This window comes from Phyllobates terribilis, unplaced genomic scaffold (assembly GCF_046119375.1).
Source record: "Phyllobates terribilis strain yellow unplaced genomic scaffold, ASM4611937v1 Scaffold_5__5_contigs__length_657084704, whole genome shotgun sequence".
In the NCBI taxonomy this organism is placed as follows: Eukaryota; Metazoa; Chordata; class Amphibia; order Anura; family Dendrobatidae; genus Phyllobates; species Phyllobates terribilis.
In genome coordinates, this window is record NW_027362765.1 from 150,996,679 (window position 1) to 151,014,140 (window position 17,462).

At 46.6% G+C, this 17,462-nt stretch overlaps 1 long non-coding RNA gene across 1 annotated transcript in view; it reads left to right on the top strand.

The window, feature by feature from the left end:
• LOC141272453 (uncharacterized) overlaps positions 1 to 17,462 on the top strand; it is a 53,798-nt gene that overhangs the window by 27,440 nt on the left and 8,896 nt on the right. The window contains exon 2 of the long non-coding RNA XR_012322015.1: positions 12,455 to 12,526. This is a non-coding gene — a long non-coding RNA (uncharacterized lncRNA). The remainder of the gene's footprint in view (positions 1 to 12,454; positions 12,527 to 17,462) is intronic.

Below are 17,462 nucleotides of genomic sequence, written 5' to 3' on the forward strand. Positions count from 1 at the left end.
GAAGTTTACATACAAGTGGTTAGTATTTGGTAGCATTGCCCTTAAATGTGGAGACGTGTAAAGTTATACACATGGGCATTAATGATATACATCATATATTCTAGGGGGAGTAAAACTAGGAGAGTCACTTGTAGAGAAGGATCTGGGTGTACTTATAGATCACAGACTAAATAACAGCGTGCAGTGTCAATCAGCTGCTTCTAAGGCCAGATGGATATTGTCATGTATTAAAAACAGACACAGACTCGCAGGACAGGGATGTAATACTACCACTAATCAAAGAGTTAGTTTGACCGCATCTGCAATATGGAGTTCAGTGCTGGACTCCATAGAAAGTAGGTAGATAAGGCACAAAAAAACAGCTACAAAACTGAGGCATGGGGAATCTTGGTTATGAGGAACGATTACAATAATTAAATTTATTTAGCCTTGGGAGGATATGTCTAATGGGCGACATGATTAACCTTTACATAAATGACACATACAAAAATAGTGGTAAAAGTTGTTTCATGTAAACCCCTTCAAAAGACAAGGGGGCGCTCCCTCCGCCTGGAAACAGAAACATACAATCTCCATAAGTGACAAGGCTTTTTTCCATAAAAAATTATTAATCTGTGGAATAGTCTACTTCAGGATCATTGATGGATTCAAAAAGCTTAGATGCTTTTCTAGAAGAAAATAAAATAAATTATGTAAATGTGTAAAAGTTCTTTTCTGAATGTTTAGTTCAGTGGAGCGACAATTGGGAGTTATTTCAGTCGGAAAAACATAAGGTTCATATGCGCTTTTCCCCCTTCCTTTCCCAACCCACCTCCCTTTTTTTCATGGTTTTATTGCTCTCATAACTTTTTAATGGAGTAAGCTCCTACATAAATGTGATTTTTTTTTAATAACCATTTCGCACGGTACTGGGAGTTTTCTCTTTTCTTCCCCTCCTTTTTTGATTACTTCGATGATTGCTCGAGGTTACTGACCTGGAGGATTCCGTGCACCGCACCCTTTGAATTGTGTGGTATTGCTGACTGTGAAGTGGTAAGCGGAAACCTTACCTGTGCCTGGCCGGTACTGGGGCTGGGGTCGGTGTCGGGCTGTGAGCGGCTAAGCAGTGCGGCCTCCGCAGGTTTCCGGTGTGCGCAGCCATCTTCTTAGAGCTGTGATCTACAGGAAAATGGCTGCCCAAGCCGGCGCATGCGCAGACCAGTAGCTCCGACGGCCATTTTCCTGGAAATCACAGCTCTAGGAAGATGGCCGCGCACACCGGAAACCTGCGCAGGCCGCACTGATTCACTGCCCAACGCCGCTCACAGCCCAGCACCTGCCGCAGCCGGGACCAGGCCCCAGTCCAAGGCCCCGGCCTCAGTCCGGTACAGGCCCCAGCCCGAGGCCCCAGCATCAGCCCGGTACAGGCCCCAGCTCGAGGCCCCGTCCTCAGCCCGGTACAGGCCCCAGCCAGAGCCCTCAGCCCCAGCCAAAGGCCTCAGCCCCAGCCAGAGGCCTCAGCCCCAGCCCCAGGCAGAGGCCTCAACCCCAGCCCCAGGCAGAGGCCTCAACCCCAGCCCCAGCCAGAGGCCTCAGCCCCAGCCTGAGGCCTCAGCCCCAGCCCCAGCCAGAGGCCTCAGCCCCAGCCAGAGGCCCCAGCACAGGAACCGGCCAGGCTAAGGGCCTCAGCCAGGCACAGGCCCCGGCCCAGCACAGGCTCCATAGCATCTGACCCCTTCAGCTGCAGCCGCTGACTTCCTGAGGGACCCTGCCTCCTGTGACCCTCGCTCCACTGCCCCCCAGGTAAGATGCTATACCTATTCAGACTATAAGATGGACCCCCATCTTATAAAAAATATTGTTTTCTATTTTCTACCCCAAAATATGGGGTGCGTCTTATGGTCCGGTGCGTCTTATAGTCCGAAAAATACAGTAACTAACAAACAAAGTTGCACTTGTTAGGAATCGTTATTCTGTGCTACCACCTGGGAATGGAGCAGGTCCGGTGCTACGCTACTCGGTCGCAGGCGCCGCCATTGTACTGACCCTGGAGGCGTAAATACTACGCGTGCAGGGAAACTGTCCCAATCTTGTGGAGCATCGCGTTCTGGTGTTGTAGGATGTGTGAGGACGCGGGACGCCGTGTCTCTCATTGATTTTCCTGGTTGCCAGGCTACACAGGACGCTGCTTTGTCTTGCACTAAGCAGTGGTGGAATTATGTTCATTCTGTTGTGCAAGCTAGCAGGGAATGGCTGTCTGGGGATAATTGGGAGGTATTCAACACCTGATCATTAGGTGGGCCATTAAATCCTGCTCCCTGCTTAGTGGTTTGCTTTTTATTGCAGTTCCTATGTGCTGTAGTGGTGAGTGCTGCAAGCATTAGTGTTGCTATCTTTTCTGGAGTTTTCTCATTTTCTCTTCCGGTTTCACTTCCTGGGGTTTTTGCAGAGGTATTCAACTGGTTCTTGACTAGGCACCAGCCGCATCACCAGATGCCAGCTGTCCGACGACAGTGGGCCTGGGAAGGGCTCTGCCAAAGTCCCCCTTCCATATAACAGAGGAAAGCACCGGGGTGTGAAGGTAGGGGAATAAACCAAAACTGGAAAAGGATAAGGAATTACCACGCGTACAAACCAGACAACAATCACAAATAATCCCTCCAACTCTCCTTCTCATAAGAACTCCTCTCCCTCCGTTACCCATGCAGCAAAAGCTAGCTCTGACAAGTATTAGTATGAGAGCCCAGATTATAAAGGGAAAAGGAGTGACTAACCGAGCTCAGCTGTGAGCACAGGGATTTCCAACATGGCCGCATAACCCCTGTTCTGCTGGAAGAAATAAACAAATTTAAAATGACGGAGAAGTGCTTCTTCTCAGAGCTGGAGTAGGAGCCCTCCGACGCTGAGGTCTTCTGGCTCCAAACTGTTGCGGTAACCCCTTGACAGTACCCCCTCTTCTATGAGGGACCTCCAGAACCTCAGGACCAGGCCTATCAGGGTGAGACGAATGAAAATCCCGGACCAGTCTGGCCGCATGAACCTCAGATGCTGGTACCTACATCCTCTCCTCAGGACCATACCCCCTCTAATGTACCAGATACTGAAGCGACCGACGAACAAGGCAAGAATCTAAGATCTTAGCAATCTGAAACTCCAAATTACCGCTGACAATGACAGGTGCTGGAGGTAGAGATGATGGTACAGAAGATGCAACATATTTTTTGAGGAGGGAACGATGAAAAACATTATGGATCCTAAAGGTAGGTGGTAGAGCAAGGCGAAACGCTTTTGGGTTGACGAAGGCTATGATTTTATAAGGACCGATAAACCTGGGACCCAGTTTCCAAGAAGGAACTTTCAACTTAATGTTCCTAGAGGACAGCCACACCAAGTCACCCACACATAGGTTCGGACCCACCAAACGTCTCCGATCAGCCACATTCTTATATTTGGATCCCATCTTCCTCAAAATATTACTAACCCCCTGCCAAATGGTAAAAATAGAAGATGAAAACTGTTCCTTCTCCGGTAATCCAGAAGGGCGATTACCAATAAAAGAACTAAACTGAGGATGGAACCCATATGCCCTGAAAAACAGGCACTTACCAGTCGATTCCTGACAATGATTATCTACAGCAAATTCGGCTAACGGTAAATAAGTAACCCAGTCCTCCTGACTTTCAGATACAAAACACCTGACATTCTGGTTAACCCGCTCTGTCTGCCCATTAGACTGCGGGTGAAACGCGGAAGAAAATGACAAAATGCCCTACAAAACTTAGAGACAAACTGTACCCCCCGATCAGAAACAATGTCGGTCGGGATCCCATGTAATCTAATTATTTCCCTGATGAAAACTTGCACCAAGGTTTTGGCATTCAGAAAAGCTGGTAATGTGACAAAATGAGACATTTTACTGAATCTATCAACCACTACAAGGATTACAGTATTCCGCGCTGTCACGAGAAGATCCTTGATAAAATCGACCGATAAGTGAGTGCAAGGTTTATTGGGAATCTCCCAGGATTGGAGAGCCCCCGATGGACAAGTATGAGGGGTCTTTGAATGCGCACAGACACCGCAGGCGGCTACATACTCTCGGACATCCTTATGAGCACCTGGCCACCAAAAACGCTGAGGAAGCAGATCCGCACTGGCTTTATTACCAGGATGTATGTCCCAACACCGAATTGTGATGTTCGCTGAGGACTCTAAGACAGAGATTTACACGAACAAATAGTTTACCAAGTGGACAGGCAGCAGGTGCGTCCCCCTGAGCGTCAACCACCTCTCTTTCCAGATCGGAGCATACAGATGCCATAACCACCCCCTCTTGAAGAATAGGTACCGGTTCACACTTATCTCCTACCCCAGGAAAGCAACGGGATAAGGCATCTGCCTTAATGTTCTTGTTGCCCGGCCTATATGTGACAAAGAATATAAACCTGGTAAAGAACAATGCTCACCTAGCCTGACAAGGTGTTAAACGTTTCGCCAATTCCAAGTATACCAGATTCTTATGATCTGTGACTACCATCACAGGTTGTGGAGCCCCCTCCAAAAAATGACACCACTCCTCAAAAGCCCATTTGATAGCTAAGAGTTCCCTGTTACCAATGTCATTATTTCTCTCGGCAGGTGACAGTTTTTTAGAGAAATAAGCACAATGTTGCCATTTACCAGGTGACTCACCCTGCGACAACACAGCCCCCACTCCCACCTCAGACACATCGACCTCAACAATAAAAGGCTGAGAGACGTCAGGCTGTACAAGAATCAGCGCAGAAGAAAAACACTTTTTCAACGTACCAAATGCCTCCCTGGCAGGACTAGACCACCTGGAGAAGTCTGTCCCCTTCCTGGTCATATCTGTAAGAGGTTTGGCTACTACCGAAAAATTCTTTATGAACTTGCAGTAGTAGTTGGCGAAACATAAAAGCCTTTGTAACGCCTTCAAATTCTCCGGACGATCCCAATCCAATACCGTCCGGACTTTCGCTGGATCCATGTGAAAACCGGTGGAACACAACACATATCCTAGGAAAGGGATCTCCTCAACCGAGAACATGCACTTCTCAGGTTTGACATAAAATTGATTGTCTCAAAGTATATGTAATTCCGGCCTGACATGTTACCGGTGTGACTCAAAGTTAGGAGAATAAATTAGTATGTCTTCAAGGTAGATAACCACAAACCTGCCTATCAGATGGCTAAAGATGTCATTTATAAAGTGTTGAAAGACGGCGGGTGTGTTCATCAACCCAAAAGGCATCACCAGATTCACATAGTGTACTTCAAGTGTATTGAACGCGGTCTTCCACTCATCTCCCTCTTTAATGCGTATGAGATTATACGCCCCCCTGAGGTCCATCTTAGAGAACCATTTAGCCCCGACAATTTGGTTAAAGAGGTCTGGAATGAACGGAAGAGGATAAGGATCACGGACAATGATCGCATTGAGCTCACGGAAATCCAGGCAGGGGAGTAAGCCCCCATCTTTCTTTTTTACAAAGAAAAACCCCACGGCAAAGGGGGAAGAGGATGGTCTGTTATGACCCTTAGCCAGGCTTTCCGTGATGTAATCCCTCATGGCCTGTCTCTCTGGAACAGATATATTGTAGAGTCTGCTCTTGGGCAGCTTGGCCCCAGGCACGAGATTTATGGCGCAATCATAGCGAAGATGGGGAGGAAGCTCTTGGCACCCTTGCTCCGAGAAAATATGTTCAAAATCCGTCAGGTAACTAGGCATGGACCGGGTATCCACCTTAGCCAACTGGGTACCCAGGCAGTGTCCTTGGCAATACCCACTCCATTTTACTACCTCCTGAATCTGCCAGTCTACCACTGTCCAGAAAGGCCGACACCTCCACCTTAACTCCCCCAACATGAATTACGGCTGGCAGGAAAAACTGAGGTGATAAGTACACCCGGGTTGCTAACCTCCTTGCAACCCGGGCCGTCTAGTTTTCCACTGGTTGCTTACTAAGGGGACGGGAAGGACACGTACCCAAGAAACTGCCCTTTTTCCCACAAAAGAAACACACTCCCCCCTTACGCCGGACTACCGGCAATTTCCCGGAGAAAGATGTCGCACCCATCTTCATGGGTTCCTCAGGTGACTCCACGTTAATCTCCCTGGACCCCGGATCCCCCACACATGGGGCCGACTCCCTATGTCTCTGGCGAAGACGGTGATCAACTCGAATCACCAGGGATATGGCTGTCTCAAGGGAGTCAGGAGTCTCATACAGGGCCAAGGCGTCCCTCACCCTTAACCTAAGCCCCTCACAGAACAGACTACGAAGTGCAGGGTCATTCCACTTGGTATCCGTGGCCCACCTCCTGAACTCGGAGCAATATTCCTCTGCCGGCCGGTCTCCCTGCCGAAGTTGGTGCAATGTGAACTCGGCTAAGGAGACTCGATCAGGGTCATCATATATAAGGCCCAGACCCCGAAAAACCCCTCCACCGTCTGAAGCGATTGTGAATCACACGGGAGAGAAAACGCCTATGCTTGGGGATCCCCCTGAAGGAGCGAGATTACTATTCCCATACGTTGCTCCTCTGTACCTGACGAAACCGGACATAGTCTGAAGTACAATTTACAGGCCTCTCTCAAAAACCACAAACCACTACGGTTTGTCTGAGAGATGGGACTCCCACACCCGCTGTATTAGGGGACTGCAAGACCACCGTGCATAAATCCGCCACCTCCAGAGAGAGCTGCTGCAATTGCCCTGTCCAGTAATAGGATCCATCATGGATCAGAAGAAACGGTTGCGGTCAGAGCTAATGTCTTGACACAGCTGTCGGGTGACCAGGGACCAGGGGCTCCTACCCTCTCCCTACCACTAGGGGGCACCCTAGCTTGCCGTATTCCCCGGGATACCTCTGAAGGTGAGGATGCCAGGGCCTCCACCCTTGCCCTAAATCCTGAGTAAGCCCTCCGTCTGATCTCTCCCCCCACCCAGAGAAGGGGGGCGCTACTGTGCACCATAGTACACCAACCCGACAAACAGGGCTACGCAGACAGGGGATAACAGAAAACTCCAGGCACATGAAATATACACTCATATATAACAGAGGAAAGCACCGGGGTGTGAAGGTAGGGGAATAAACCAAAACTGGAGAAGCATAAGGAATTACCACACGTACAAACCAGACTACAGTCACAAATAATTCCTCAAATTCTCCTTCTCATAAGAACTCCTCTCCCTCCGTTAGCCATGCAGCAAAAGCTAGCTCTGACAAGGATTAGTATCAGAGCCCAGATTATAAAGGGAAAAGGAGTGGCTAACCAAGCTCAGCTGTGAGCACTGGGATTTCTAATATGGCCGCAAAACCCCTGTTCTGCCGGAAGAAAAAAACACATTTAAAATGACGGAGAAGTGCTTCTTCTCGGAGCTGGAGTAGGAGCCCTCCGACGCTGAGGTCTTCTGGCTCCAAACTGTCACGGTAACCCTGTGACACATCCTTAAGCATTAAAAAAATACAGAGTGCAACTTTGACAGTTAGGGATACAGGCCTTTATATTTTGTGCTAATTACTATGGTCTTTACAGAGGGCCATGGCTCACAGGATAACTAAAGCAGCCTAAAAACATGCCCCAAGAGAATCCTGTGAGCCACACCCACTTGGTAAAGACCATAAAATTAGCATTACATAAATAGGCTCATATCGCTAAGACCATGGCAGATATATTTAAAACAACAAAGCGGAATATTCAAGTAAGCAGCGGGAATAAAATAAGAGCAAAAACTGTTCATTTTTGACCTGGTGACAGGTCCTCTTTAAATGCACATTCCCAGCTGATGAAGCTGCTCAGAAACGGGCTACTAAACCAGTCAGACAATGACCAATGGTCTCTCCTGTCCATTAGCTCAGAAAATAAGATGTCACCTTTTGTGTAGTAATGATTTACACAATGCCAGAATAATATTGAATATATTATATTACATTATATTAGGTTACATAAACTTTCATTTGTCATAGGAATCAAGAATTGAAAAGTTACTTGCCTTTCACGGATCACTATAGCCTTTCAGAAAGGAAACCAGTTGTTATAAAAAATTAATGGAATGAAAAATGGCAAATATCCTAATAGCAATGCTGAATACTGCAAAACTACAACTTCCAACATACTAACAACCAGCTTAGCCCCTATTGAAGTGAATCAGAGCTTCGCAGCAGGACCCAAGAATGACTACGACGAAGGATAAGAAGCTATTGTGTCTTGGATTTGTATGCAATTTACTTCCAGCCACCGCAAGAGCTGAAAACAGAAGGGGTTACCAGTTGTCTGACCGACTTCAATTTTAGATTTATGACCTGTCCTGCAGATAGGTCATCAGTATCTAAGTCCTGGACAACCCCCAGAAATGGAACAAGTTTTTCAGCCTGTAGCATTACAAGATCTCTAGATGTTACAGTGGGATTTACCGAACCTCATTTGTCTCTTTGTGTAAGCAGAAAACGCCTAAAATTAGCCATACATTATGAAAGTGGCCCACTGAATGCTCAATTCTCCATGTATATATAACACTTGGTTCTGCCGATCATATAAATGTTCTAAATGAATAGGGGGTATATACTCCCTTTGCGTGAATAAAAAGTTCTGGGGAAAGTTAAGACACCCCTATTCATATTGATGATCATCCATTCCCACTGAAATCAACGTTATCTAATGTGCGCGGCCACCTTAATAATCTATTTTTACTGATGTAATCTCAAATTGCCTCTTGAGCAGCTCTCATCTCTGCAGTCTCCTTACAGTCTTCATACTTCCTGGCTTTTGGCATAGAAATAACAGAGCATTTGAGCACCCAGCTCCAGACAGTAAGAGCCATGATTAGAACTGCCATGAGAGAAACTGTTGCTGCAGGATGACGATTTTGCAAGATTTATAACAGCATCTTGTCAGGAGTGAAGCAGGAGTGGAAGGGAGGTAAACAGCTAACTGCTGTATAGAAATCAATGGACTGTATAAAGGTGACTAGTATGTTATGAGTTAACTTCTCTCCTAGAATGTAACTATTGCACACAGTCAGCAGGCACAAGTGGCCGAGCTCTGTCAAAAACAACTGTACACTATGAAAGATAAAAACTAATTACAGGAGAATTACAGCAGATACACAGCATGAAAATAAACAAGTTTCATTGACTTTTTTTAACTAATTAAAAGCAATTTCATAACATGAGAATACCCTTTAAAGTAAGTTACTATAGCATTGATGGACTTGTACTTTTAATAAGCAGATAAATTGAACTATGTTGCAGTATAACGCATGATGTGAGAGGTAAAGCAGTTGTAGGCATAGGCGGATTATAATGAGGGCAATCCGGCGAGCGCCCGGGGCCCCGAGCCGGCAGGGGGCCCGCGGCTCCAGGCGGGGTGTCTAATGCCGGATTGCCCTCATTATATGTGCGGGCCGCCGTGGCACATAGCGGTAGCCGTGGCGGGAGGGGGGGGGCCCGGACCGTTCCCCCAGCAGCGGCCGCCGCTACTTCTTCATCGGCCGGGCCAGCACTGCAGCAGTTAACTTCCCTGTGCTGGCCCGGCCGCGTCACTGCTAGGAGCCACGGCCCTGTGCGCGGCTGTGTCTCCTAGCTGTGACGTCACGCAGTGCGCCCCGGCCTGCAGTGCTGCACCGGAAAAGAGACAGAGCAGGCAGGAGGAATGGAGCCGGGGGATGGTGAGTGTGTGTGTATGTATGTATGTATGTATGTATGTGTGTGTGTGTGTGTGTGTGTGTTTGTGGGCAGGTGTCTGTGTGGGCAGGTGTGTGTGTGTGGGCAGGTGTGTGTGTGTGTGTACATGTGTGTGTGTGTATATGTGTGTGTGTGGGCAGGTGTGTGTGTGTGGGCAGGTGTGTGTTTGTGGGCAGGTGTGTGTGTGTATATGTGTGTGTGTGTGTGTGTGGGCAGGTGTGTGTGTGTGTGTGTGTGGGCAGGTGTGTGTGTATATGTGTGTGTGTGTATATGTGTGTGTGTGTGGGCAGGTGTGTGTGTGGGCAGGTGTGTGTGTGTTTGTGGGCAGGTGTCTGTGTGGGCAGATGTGTGTGTGTGTATATGTGTGTGTGTGTATATGTGTGTGTGGGCAGGTGTGTGTGTGTTTGTGGGCAGGTGTGTGTGTGGGCAGGTATGTGTGTGTGTGGGGGCAGGTGTGTGTGTCTGTGTGGGCAGGTGTGTGTGTGTGGGCAGGTGTGTGTGTGTTTGTGGGCAGGTGTGTGTGTATGTGTTTGTGGGCAGGTGTGTGTGTGTTTGTGGGCAGGTGTGCGTGTTTGTGGGCAGGTGTGTTTGTGGGCAGGTGTGTGTGTTTGTGGGCAGGTGTGTGTGTGTGTGTGGGCAGGTGTGTGTGTGGGCCGGTGTGTGTGTGTATATGTGTGTGTGTGGGGGGGCAGGTGTGTGTGTGTTTGTGGGCAGGTGTGTGTGTATATGTGTGTGTGTGTATATGTGTGTGTGTGTGGGCAGGTGTGTGTGTGTGTTTGTGGGCAGGTGTCTGTGTGGGCAGATGTGTGTGTGTGTATATGTGTGTGTGTGTATATGTGTGTGGGCAGGTGTGTGTGTGTTTGTGGGCAGGTGTGTGTGTGTATATGTGTGTGTGTGTGTTTGTGGGCAGGTGTGTGTGTGTCTGTGTGGGCAGGTGTGTGTGTGTCTGTGTGGGCAGGTGTGTGTGTGTTTGTGGGCAGGTGTGTGTATGTGTGTGTGTATATGTGTGTGTGTTTGTGGGCAGGTGTGTGTGTGTGTGTGTGTGGGCAGCTGTGTGTGTTTGTGGGCAGGTGTGTGTGTGGGCAGGTGTGTGTGTGTGTGGGCAGGTGTGTGTGTGTGTCTGTGTGGGCAGGTGTGTGTATATGTGTGTGTGTGTGTGTGTGGGCAGGTTAGAAAGTCTTGCCCTGTTGAACATTACACCTGACTTGAGGCCACCACCTCTTGGTTGTCCAATGTTCTTGCTTCTTTAGGGCTCTTCTCAAATATTCATTATACCAGCTCCCCAGAATACAAAAGCAAGGGTGGGTGACCGCGAGCCCTGGTGGTGGTCATAACTGCGGCCACCCAGGGGCAATACTCCATAACAACAATCCCCTGAAGTGGTGTAGGATGTAAGGACCTATTCACACTACATTCAGCGCTGCATTCAGGTCTTTACACAAGGCTTAAAACTGAATCCCTGAAATTCAGGATTGTGCTGTCTGAAATGAGACATCTGAAAGCCGAGCAAATGGAGCCTAAAGATTCAGACTTTAGCCTCGGTTTGCCTTTGTTCAAATCAATGGCTATGTCAAGGCCCATCTGAATGCCATTTTTCAGGGATTTAGATAGAAGCCTGGAAAGAGGAGATGAATGCATTGCAAAATTCAGTGTGAATAGGCCCTTATATCTGGAGTCTTGATATTGATGCCGCATGCATTTTACTTGTTTTTAACTTAAAAAAAAATACACACACAAATTATACACACACACACACACACACACACACTATACATACACACACACTATACATACGCACACACTATACATACACACACATTATACACACTATACATACACACACTATACATACACACACACTATACATACACACACACTATACATACACACACATTATACACACACTATACATACACACACACTATACATACACACACATTATACACACACACACTATACATACACACACACAGATGTGTGTGTGGGCAGGTGTGTGTGTGTGTGGGCAGGTGTGTGTGTGTGTGTGTGTGATGTCTGTCTGTTTGTGTGTGTGTGTGTGGGCAGATGTCATTGTGTGATGTCTGTTTGTATGTATTTTTGTGTTTCAAATGTGTTTATGCGTGTCTGTATATGTTTGTGTGTGTGTATGACTGCATGCGGCCTCCTGCTGAGTATAGTTGGCGCCGTGTGGCCTCCTGATGTCTCTGGGGGGGGCGCCGTGCGGCCTCCCGCTGTGTATAGATGGCTACGTGCGGCCCCCCGCTGTGTATAGATGGCTATGTGCGCCCCCCCCGTTGTGTATAGATGGCTACGTGCGGCCCCCCGCTGTGTATAGACGGCGCCGTGCGCCCCCCCGCTGTGTATAGATGGCTACGTGCGCCCCCCGCTGTGTATAGATGGCTACGTGCGGCCCCCCGCTGAGTATAGATGTCGCCGTGTGGCCTCCTGCTGTGTATAGATGGCTACGTGCGGTCTCCCGCTGAGTATAGATGGCGCTGTGCGGCCTCCTGCTGTCTCTGGGGGGAGCGCCGTGCGGCATCTATACTCAGCAGGAGGCCGCACGTAGCCATCTATACACGTATACTCAGCAGGAGGCCGCACGTAGCCATCTATACGGCGCGATCTATACACAGCGGGAGGCCGCACGGCGCCATCTATACACAGCGGGAGTCTCAGTGCTTTGCAACAGCAGTCAATAAATTCTGCTTGACTAATTCTGAGCACCATAAAGTCTGGTTCGCTTCTAACCTGCAGTCTTTATTTTCAGCTTGCTGAATTCTAACTCATTTACTGTCATTCGAGATGATGCCTTTGCTGGTCTCTTTCACCTTGAATACCTGTAAGTGCTCCACTTAATGTCATATTTTTGATTCTGTTCTTATTCATCTTTTGGCATGTGCAATTGTATGAGCAAGTATTCATATGAATTTATGACCTACTTAAACCTTGGAGGACCTTAAATTTTATTCAATCAAATTTTTTTCCAGTTTAAAACTATGGGACATATACAGTGCCTACAAGTAGTATTCAACCCCCTGCAGATTTAGCTGGTTTGATAAGATGCAAATAAGTTAGAGCCTTCAAACTGCAAACGAGAGTAGGTTTTATGAACAGAAGCATAAATCTTACAAACCAAAAAGTTATGTTGCTCAGTTGAATTTTATTAAATTTTAAACATAAAAGTGTGGGTCAATTATTATACAACCCCTATGTTTAATATTTTGTGGAATAACCCTTGTTTGCAATTACAGCTAATAATCGTCTTTTATAAGACCTGATCAGGCCGGCACAGGTCTTTGGAGTTATCTTGGCCCACTCCTCCATGCAGATCTTCTCCAAGTTATCTAGGTTCTTTGGGTGTCTCATGTGGACTTTATTCTTGAGCTCCTTCCACAAGTTTTCAATTGGGTTAAGGTCAGGAGACTGACTAGGCCACTCCAACACCTTGACTTTTTCCCTCTTGAACCAGGCCTTGGTTTTCTTGGCTGTGTGCTTTGGGTCGTTGTCTTGTTGAAAGATGAAATTACGACCCATCTTAAGATCCTTGATGGAGGAGCGGAGGTTCTTGGCCAAAATCTCCAGGTAGGCCGTGCTATCCATCTTCCCATGGATGCGGACCAGATGGCCAGGCCCCTTGGCAGAGAAACAGCCCCACAGCATGATGCTGCCACCACCATGCTTGACTGTAGGGATGGTATTCTTGGGGTCGTATGCAGTGCCATCCAGTCTCCAAACGTCACGTGTGTGGTTGGCACCAAAGATCTCGATCTTGGTCTCATCAGACCATAGAACCTTGAACCAGTCTGTCTCAGAGTCCTCCAAGTGATCATGAGCAAACTGTAGACGAGCCTTGACATGACGCTTTGAAAGTAAAGGTACCTTACGGGCTCGTCTGGAACGGAGACCATTGCGGTGGAGTACGTTACTTATGGTATTGACTGAAACCAATGTCCCCACTGCCATGAGATCTTCCCGGAGCTCCTTCCTTGTTGTCCTTGGGTTAGCCTTGACTCTTCGGACAAGCCTGGCCTCGGCACGGGAGGACACTTTCAAAGGCTGTCCTGGCCGTGGAAGGCTAACAGTAGTTCCATAAGCCTTCCACTTACGGATGATGCTCCCAACAGTGGAGACAGGTAGGCCCAACTCCTTGGAAAGGGTTTTGTACCCCTTGCCAGCCTTGTGACCCTCCACGATCTTGTCTCTGATGGCCTTGGAATGCTCCTTTGTCTTTCCCATGTTGACCATGTCTGAGTGCTGTTCACAAGTTTGGGGAGGGTCTTAAATAGTCAGAAAAGGCTGGCAAAAGAGATCTTTAATCCACACATGTGAAGCTCATTATTCTTGGTGCCTGAACTACTTCTTAATACTTTTGGGGGACCAAACAGAATTCTTGTGGTTTGAGGGGTTGAATAATACCAGGGGAGGAGTCCTGAGGAGATAATTTGCCTATTCCCACTGCATTTTGGGGTAAGTGAAGAGTCTCCGCGAGCTCAAAGAACACTGGATTTTGGCTGTTGGAGCTGAAAAGAGGACATCGGTAAACCAGGGGAGGAGTCCTGAGGAGATAATTTGCCTATTCCCACTGCATTTTGGGGTAAGTGAAGAGTCTCCGCGAGCTCAAAGAACACTGGATTTTGGCTGTTTGCCGGCGCGCGCATTTTGAAGCATTTTTCAGTTTTCAGAACATTAACAGTAAGAACATGGAAGAGTCCAGGAGCCATTTGGTGAGCTGCATATCCTGCTACATGTTCACAGACTTGCCAGTGGAAAAGCCAAACTTCACATGCCAGAAATGCAAGCTTGTGTCCCTGTTGGAGGAAAAGTTGCGAAATCTAGAAGAGAGGTTAACTACCTTGAAAATCATTAAGGAAGGTGAAGAGTTCTTAGACAGAGCAGAATTATCTCTTCATGATTCAGAAAGAGAAGAAATTCGAACTGCTCCTGACGAAACAGAGGAATGGAAGCATGTGACCCACAGAAGCAGGAGGATCGAGAGGCAGTCAGCACCCATACTGCTCAGGAACCAGTACCAGGCTCTCACGCAGGAGAACCATGAAGAAATACAGCAAGATAAGACTTTGCCAGCAATGAATAACCTTGTAAGCCCTCAGAATCCTCCTGGATGGAGAAAGAAGAATGTTGTGAAGAAAAAACGGAGAGTGGTGGTCATGGGGGATTCCCTGTTAAGAGGAACAGAGGCCGCTATCTGCAGACCAGACATAACCTCAAGAGAAATGTGCTGTCTTCCTGGAGCAAAAATTAAAGATGTGTCTGACAGGATATCAAGACTCTTCAGACCTACAGATCACTACCCATTCCTGCTAATACATGTGGGGACAAATGACACCGCAAGAAAGGACCTGGAAACCATCTGCAGTGACTTTGAAGACTTAGGCAAGAAAGTGAAAGAATTGGGAGCGCAGGTGGTCTTCTCATCCATCCTCCCAGTGGATGACCATGGAACAATGAGGTGGAATAAGATTCTACAGGTGAACAACTGGCTACGTCGATGGTGCCGGCTACAAGGATTTGGATTTCTGGATCACGGAATGAATTACCTATACGATGGACTACTTGCTAGAGATGGGGTGCACCTTACGAAGACTGGAAAACATGTATTTGGAAGTCGCCTTGCTACACTCATCAGGAGAGCTTTAAACTAGAACAATGTGGGAAGGTAAGCAAAAGGCCAGAAAAAGCCATACAGCTGACAAATAGTATTGAGATCTCTGCTACTGGAAGTGGAAAGAAAGAACAAAGACAAAAAAATCTAAATAAAAATATGGGAGGAAGAGAAACCAATCACAAACTAAAATGTTTTTATACAAATGCACAAAGCATGGGCAACAAACAAGGAGAATTGGAACTACTAATGCAGAAAAAGAAATATGATGTCATTGGAATCACTGAAATTTGGTGGGACGATACACATGATTGGAATAAAAGGCTAAAAGGATACAACTTATTTGCAAGAAACAGACTTGATAAACGAGGAGGAGGTGTCGCATTGTATGTTAGAAAAGCGTATATCTGCACAGAGATTGAAGCTTCAGAGACTGGGAGTTCTGTGGAAACTGTTTGGGTAAGAATACAAGGAGAGAACAACGGAAAGGACACCATTGTAGGCATTTACTACAGGCCACCTGGGCAAGCTGAAGATATGGATGAACTCGTTATGTATCAAATGACCAAGTTCTCCAAAAAATATGACGTAGTGGTCATGGGAGATTTCAACTATCCAGACATTTGTTGGGAATCTCTCTCAAGTAAAACTAACAGGTCAAGCAAATTCTTATCCTCTCTTGCTGACAACTTTATCTTCCAAAAGGTAGGGGAGAAAACAAGGAGATCTGCTACTTTGGATCTAATCCTTATAAACAGGGAGGAAATGGTTGAGGAGGTAAAGGTGGCTGGGACCCTAGGAGGCAGCGATCATGCTATTATAGAATTTTGGATAACTAGAGGAGGAAGACATGTGAAGACTCAAACTTCAAGGTTAGATTTTAGAAAGGCAGATTTTAAGAGACTCAGAAAGAGAATAGGAGGGATCCAATGGCTGGATGTCCTTAAGGACAAAAATGTCCAGGAAGGATGGGAAATTTTTAAAAATGAGATTCTCAAAGCACAATCGTTAACAATCCCGAAAAGTAGGAAGAATGGGAAGCATTTAAGGAAACCAGGATGGATGAACACAGAACTTAAACACATGCTAAAAAGAAAGAAAGAAATGTTTATTAAATGGAAAGAGGGAGGCATATCTAAAGAAGATTATAATGCAGTCTGCAGATCCTGCAGGGCACGTATCAGGTTAGCTAAAGCTGACAATGAATTAAGGCTTGCAAGAGATGTCAAAATCAATAAAAAAGGATTTTGGGGGTATGTCAAAAGTAAAAGAAAAGTCAAAGATGCTATAGGATTTTTACAGGATGAAAATGGAGAAATGGTAAGAGAGGATGTTGAGAAGGCCGAACTTTTTAATTCCTATTTTGCATCTGTTTTCTCTCAGAAAGAAAATGTAACATCAACTGATCTTCACTGTCCTTTTAAAGGAATAGAAGAATCCAAGTTATCTGTAAACAGAAAGATTGTGAGGGAATATTTAGCTAACATAAATGAGTTCAAGTCTCCAGGTCCAGATGAATTACACCCCAGAGTACTGAAGGAGATCGTAGAAGAAATTTTAGAACCACTCTCCATAATCTTTGAAAATTCTTGGAGAACAGGAGAAGTCCCAGAAGACTGGAGAAGAGCAAATGTTGTTCCTATCTTCAAAAAGGGGAAGAAGGTGGACCCAGGGAACTATAGGCCGGTGAGTCTGACTTCTATACCAGGAAAGATCTTTGAACAAATTATTAAACAACATGTATGTAAGTACATGGATAAGAATGAAGTGATTAACCAGAGTCAGCATGGGTTTGTAACTAACAAGTCATGTCAGACTAACTTAATTTCCTTCTATGACAGAATCACTGACTGGGTGGATCAGGGAAATGCTGTAGATATAGTATATCTTGACTTCAGCAAAGCATTTGACAAAGTATCTCACACCATCCTTATTGAAAAAATGACCAAGTATGCAATGGACCAGGCAACTGTTAGGTGGATTCATAACTGGCTTAGTGATCGGACGCAAAGGGTGGTTGTAAATGGCTTCACATCCAGCTGGATGAATGTCTCAAGTGGGGTACCACAGGGCTCTGTCCTGGGACCTGTATTGTTCAACATCTTCATCAATGATTTAGATGAAGGAATTGAGGGTAAACTGATTAAATTTG